This window comes from Hyaena hyaena, unplaced genomic scaffold (assembly GCF_003009895.1).
Source record: "Hyaena hyaena isolate Hyena2069 unplaced genomic scaffold, ASM300989v1 scaffold_476, whole genome shotgun sequence".
Classification (NCBI taxonomy): domain Eukaryota; kingdom Metazoa; phylum Chordata; class Mammalia; order Carnivora; family Hyaenidae; genus Hyaena; species Hyaena hyaena.
This window is the reverse complement of record NW_024081111.1, coordinates 263628-270358: the sequence shown is the minus strand read 5'-3', so window position 1 is coordinate 270358 and position 6731 is coordinate 263628.

Sequence of the window (6731 nt, the reverse complement as noted above, 5' to 3'; positions counted from 1 at the left end):
TTACCAACACTTGCGGTTATTAGAATTTTGTATTTTTGCCAAATTAGATGTGTATAAAATGTGTCTTTTTTTTTTTAACTAGGTATTTTCCTAATTAACTGTAGGTTGATTATATTCTCATATTTTTCTTGACTCTTTGGAGCTCTTAGCCTATGGACTGTCTGCTCTTATACTTTGGCCATTTCTGTGTTGCTTTTTCCTTTTTATTTGTGCAATTTATTACATTCTAGATATTAATATTTTATTGGTTGTAAATGTTACAAATAATTTTTATATTTATTTTATTAATTCAATGTGTTTGCAATGTGGGGAGGGATGTGTATCAAAACATGAACTTTTATTTTGATAAGAATTCTCTTATTTATCACTTACATAGCACTTACAATGGGTCAAGTGTTTTTATTTAAGTATTTTACAAATATTAACTCTCTCAATCTTGATAACACCCATGAAATAAGTGCTATGATTGTATTATATTATTTTTATTGTTGCTTTAACAAATAACAGCTTTATTGAGATATAATTCACATACCATGAAACATACACTTTTAAAATATGTACAATTCAGTAGTGTTAGCATATGCACAGAGGTGTGTAATCATTGCTGTTAAGTGATTTCAGAACAAAGAATCCAACACCAATGAGGAGTCACTCTCTATTTCCACTGAAGTCCCCAGTCCCTGGCAACCACTAATGTACTTTCTCCTTCTGTATTTTTGCCGATTCTGGGCATTTCCTATAGACAGACTCATATAGTATGTGGCGTTTTGCATTTAACTACTTTCATGTAGCATAATGTTTTCAGAGTTCATCCATTTTGTAAAATGTATCAGCATCTCATTATTTTTTATTGCTGAATAATATCCATTGTATGAAACACCACATTTTGTTTAACCGTTCATCAGCTTATGTACATTTGGATTGTTGTGCTTTTCAGCTATTACAAATAGTGCTACTTGAAACACTAGTGTACAAATATATTATAATTATAATATTATAATTTCACCACACTAAAGCATAGATAGGGTGAACAATGCCATAAGGCAGGACAGCATAAAAGTTAATGGCATGGATTCCATCCAGGACCAGACTACTTCTTTCATATCCTAGCTCTGCTACTTCCTAGCTGTGTGACTTTAGACAAGTTACTTAACCTTCCTGTACCTAGTTTCCTTATCTTTAACATAGAGATAATTGACATATGGGGTACCTGGGTGGCTTAGGTGGTTAAGCACCCACCTTTGGCTCAGGTCATGATCTCACAGTTAGTGAGTATGAGCCCCACATCAGGCTCTGTGCTGACAGCTAAAAGCCTGGAGTCTGCTTTGGGTTCTGTGTCTTCCTCTCTGACCCTCCCCTGCTCACACACACTCTCTCTCTCTGTCAAGAATAAACAGTAAAAAATTAAAAATGAATAAATAAAATAAAAAATAGAGATAATTGACACATAAAAAGCTTGCAACTCAACAACAAAAAGACAAACAAACCAACTTAAAATGGGCAAATGATTTGAATAGATATTTCTACGAAGAAGATTTATAAATAGCCAATAGGACATACAATGATGCTCAGTGATGCTCACTATTATTAGTCATTAGGGAAATGCACCCTGGGATCATGACCTGAGCTGAAATCAGGAGTCAGATGCTCAACCAAATGAGTCACCCAGGTGCTCTCAACTTATATTCTGAAGTGCTATAATACGTATGATCACTATATTTCTCTATTTTCAAATTTTATTTTAGAGAGAGTGCAAATGGGGAAGATGGGTAGAGGGAGAGAGGGAGGGAGAGAGAGAGAGAGAGAATCTTTTTTTTTAATGTTTTATTTATTTATGAGAGAGAGATAGAGACAGTGTGAGCAGGAGAGGGTCATAGAGAAAGGGAGACACGGAATCCGAAACAAGCTCCAGGCTTTGAACTAGCTGTCAGCACAGAGCCCGATGTGGGGCTCGAACCCACTAACCATGAGATCATGACCTGAGCCGAAGTCGGATACTTAACCGACTGAGCCACCCAGGCACTCCGAGAGAGAATCTTAAGCAGGCTCCACCCTCAGTATGGAGCCAGACACAGGGCTCAATGCCACAACCCTGGGTTCATGACCTGAGCCAAAATCAAGAGTCAGACACTCAACTGACTGGGCCTCCTAGGGCACCCTGATCATTATGTTTCTTCAAAGGGAACTTCAAAAAATAAGTTTGGTTAGAAATATACTTAAAATTGACTTGCAAAGTTGTCCAACAGTTTAAATTTTGAAAATCTCTCTTACTGATGTCAATATCTACTGAAAATCAGATAAAAAACCCAACTTACTGAATCATTATATTATCTGTCAAATTGAACTAACTGCCCTTCATTGTTAAACACTTAATAATGAGTTTTCATATTTAACATTTGTAGTATGTATGTGTTCAAACAAGACATGGCAATGTTTTCAGAAACAAGGGCATTATGAATTCATTATAATTATCTGCTACTTAGAAATTTGTGAAAATTTTTGGCTTAAAGCACTAGTGGCTACCATATCCCATGGAAGAACACTTGGTGGGCAATGTTGGGCTCATAGTGAGTGTTGTTGCTTGATTTTGCCATTTCTTTTCATGAGTAAGTGACTTGCTGGTAAGAAGTTAGACACTTCAGGTTTATATTTCTCTCAGGGAATAAAATTGTTTTTCTCCAATTGTTACTTAAAAAGAAATTCTTCTCTAAGCTTTAGTCCTTAATTCAGATATTTAATAACACATGTAGTTTTTGATGAATCATGAATATGTAATTATAATCTCTTCTCTTTGATAATATGCTTTATGTTACCATAATTGATTTCCTTTTCCCATACAAAAACTCACTGTCCCTAAACTTTGAATTGACTATGTTCCATTCTGTCCATTCTTCTTTAACTACCATCCATATTCTGTTGACTTCAAAACTGTTATCTATAGCCTGACCTCTACTTTGAGTTCTGCACTTTGATGTCTGCCTTTTTGACTTCTATAGGAGGTTTAATAAGCATCTCAAACTTGTGTCTAAAATAGAGTTTATGGGGCACCTGGGTGGCTCAGTCAGTTGAGCATCTGACTTCAGCTCAGGTCATGGTTTCATAGTTCTGAGTTTGAGCCCCCCATTGGGCATGCTGCTGTCAGCACAGAGCCTGCTTTGGATCCTCTGTCTCCTTCTCTCTCCCCTTCCCCTGCTTGCCCTCTCTCTCTGTCTAAAATTAATAACATTGAAAAAATACAGTTCTTGATGTCACTCTCAAATTTTGATCTTCCTATGGCCTTTCTCATCTTAGTAAATGTACTACCAATCATCACATTGCTCAAGGAAAAACTGTAGGTTCCATTTTGATTTTTCCCCTTTTTCTTATCATCCTAATCACCCTTATCAGCAAATCTTATACAATCAGCAGATTGTATCTTAGAAATAAGTTTTAAGCCATTTGCTTTTGTCCATCTTCATTGACACCCTATTATTCTTAGTGACCCTCATTTGTCTCTTGCCTGGATTTCTGTGGTACCTGCCGGCAGGTCTCTAAGATACCACTCTTGCCCTCTTATGTTCTCTTCTCTACTCAACAGCCAAAGTTGTGTTTTAACACTTTCAGAAACACATCCCTTTCATGTTTAAAAGTTTTTTTTAATGTTATATTTATTTCTGAGAGAGAGAGAGAGAGAGAGCAGTGCAGAGCCTGCCTGCTTTGGATTCTCTCTCCCCTTCTCTATCTGCCCCTCCCCAACGTGTTCTCTCTCTCTCTCTCTCTCAAAAAAAAAATTAAAAATGTTTTTAAAAGATTAAAAAAATAAAAGTTTTAGTGACTTCCCATTGATATTTATAATAAAATCTGAATTCTTTACCCTCATCTAAGGAAACTTATATAATCTGGTACTTGCCAATTTCACTTTAACTTCATCAGGTGCCACTGTTTCCTACTCATTCTAGTGCAATCACACCATTCTCATTTGTATTCCACAAACATGTCAGCTTTTTCTTGCCCCAATCCCTTTGCATTGCTGTTCTCTCTGCTAGAATGCTGCTGCTTTTGGCTTTTCAAACTGCTATAGTTTTCTCATCCTGCAGGTCTCTGTTCAAATATTACTTCTTCTTTTATTTCCTTCAAGATTTTATAACAATCTGTCTTGTTATTTACTCACCTGTTATGACACGGTTTGTGTTCTCCATCTTGAATGCTGGGTCCATGGATAGAGCCTCTCTGTCTTGTCCGCTGTAATCTATCATATCCTCAGTGCTTCTTGCTTCAATAATGACATGTCAGGACATGCAGTTTAAAAGCTAGAATAAACCTACACCACCTTGACAATTAGCAAAGGTGAATAAGTTATTGCAATGAGAACCTTGATCTTGAATGAATCATGTCACCTTAAAAAGAAATCGTATAGTTTTCTACAATGTTTTAAGTGGACAAAATGAAGACTTAGTTTCTTAAAACTCTAATAACCTCCTTCTCCTCTCCCCCCATTTTAACCTGAATTGAACCTAGGTACATTGTTGAGTGGTCTATTTAGGATCAGAAGCTCTTAGAGCTGGAAAGGATGAAAAATATCATGTAGTTCATTTTACTGATAAAGAAATAGAGGGTCAAAAATAAAGGAATTTCCCCCCTCATGGTCACAGAAGGAAAGGTACAGAACTTGTTTTGTCTTTATCATATATTTTTTAAATTATTTTTTAAATTATATTTAAAACATTTAAATTTTTAAAATTATACCAATATTTTCATTGGAAAATATGGACAATTTTAAATATTAAATTTATATCACCTGAAATTCTATCTTTAAGAAATAACAACTGTTAGTGTTTTATGGTATATCTTTCCAGAATTGCTTCTACGCATATTCAGTAATATAAATAAACCATGCAAATCTCAGAATTTGTTCTTATATATATTCACTAATATAAATAAACCAATTCAAATGTACATGTGTATATGTGTGTGTATCTATCTATCAAGTCTATCAATGTATCTATATATCTATCTATTCATTCTAAATAAATAGGTCTTCTTTTCTCACTTGAGAGTATTGTAACATCTTTCTTTTCTGCCATTAAATATACAGCCAAATCCAAGGGTGACATTAAAAATAATTAATGAATGGGGCGCCCGGGTGGCTTAGTCGGTTAAGCGTCCGACTTTCGCTCAGGTCATGATCTCGCGGTTCGTGGGCTCGAGCCCCGCGTCGGCTCTGTGCTGACTACCGGCTCAGAGCCTGGAGCCTGTTTCAGTCTGTGACTCCCTCTCTCTCTGACCCTCCCCCGCTCATGCTGTTTCTCTCTCTCCTAGAAATAAATAAAACATTAAAAAAAATAATTAATGATTACTGTTTCGTGGACATCAAGCAATGAAAGGACAGACTGAAGCCCAAAGGTTTATGACTATGGCTGGCATTAGTCCTTTAACTGCTAGATCAGGAAGAGGGGCTGCGGTCATCCTAGAGGAGGGCTGGCCCAGTCTCTAGGCACTGGATACAAGGACCCATGGCAGTCATACAGAACTGCAACCAACGGAAACATTTGGCTGAACATTTCAGTATTTTAATAACTGATTTATATTTTGGGGCAGGCAAGCCAAATATCAACTCTACAGTCATCATTTTCAGTTATTTTTAGTTATTGTATTTTGTTCCCATGGTTTGGTAGCATAGAATTATGTACCACCCCTCACCCCCTTCCATAATCAGGGAAATTATGTGCCCTCATGAGGCAGCTATAGGAAGGAACACTGGTTGCCTCAGTTGCTGAAGGTGGCCCTTGACTGACAGCCAGCAGGGAAAGAGACCTCAGTCCTACAGCTGCAAGGAATTGAATTCTGCTAGCAACCTAATGAAAGGTGGAAGCAGATTTTATCCCAGTTCTGTCAGATAAGGAGCCCAGATAAGCAAACATCTTGACCTTCGCCTTCTAAGACCCAAAACAGAAAGCCTAGCCATGTCAGCCTAGACTTTTGACCTGCAGAACTGTGAGGTTAATAAATGAGTATTGTTTTAAGCTGCTATATTTGTAGTAATTTATTACAGCAGCAATAGAAAACTAATATACCTAGTATGAAGGTACTATAAATTATTTGACCCATTATTTATTATTGGGAATTTAGGTTGAACCTAGGTAATATTTGTTTGTTCTTATGTTAGCATGAGAAAGTAACTTCAATAATAGCATTGTACCTTCATCATTTCTCACTTGTCTGATTATTTACTAAGATAAATTCTTAGAAATGAAATTGTAGGGTCATAATCTTTAAAAGCTTTGGTACATACTGTCACATTACTCTCAGATTTTTTTTTATAATTTACATTTCTACCCCCTTGTTTACTCACCATTGTAACACCAGTTATTTTTATTCTTTTTAATTTTTGATCATGTAATAGGCAAAATATTAGTATTACATTGTTGTTCAAATTTATATTTCTTTGAACACCAGCAGATGCAGAACATGTTTAAAAGTTTAGGGATTATAAAGTGGGGATAAGCTTATTATTCTCTGATGCCAAATTTACTTAGCCTGGTGAATCCTAGATTGTCTAAGCACATAACTATTGAGAATGTTTAAAAGAAATTTTGAGGTAATTCACATATGTGTATATACATATATATATAGACACATACACATATGTATATATATATATATAGACACATACACATATGTATATATATATAGACACATACGCATATGTATATATATATATACACTCAAAATCCAAATTTGGGCAACAATAA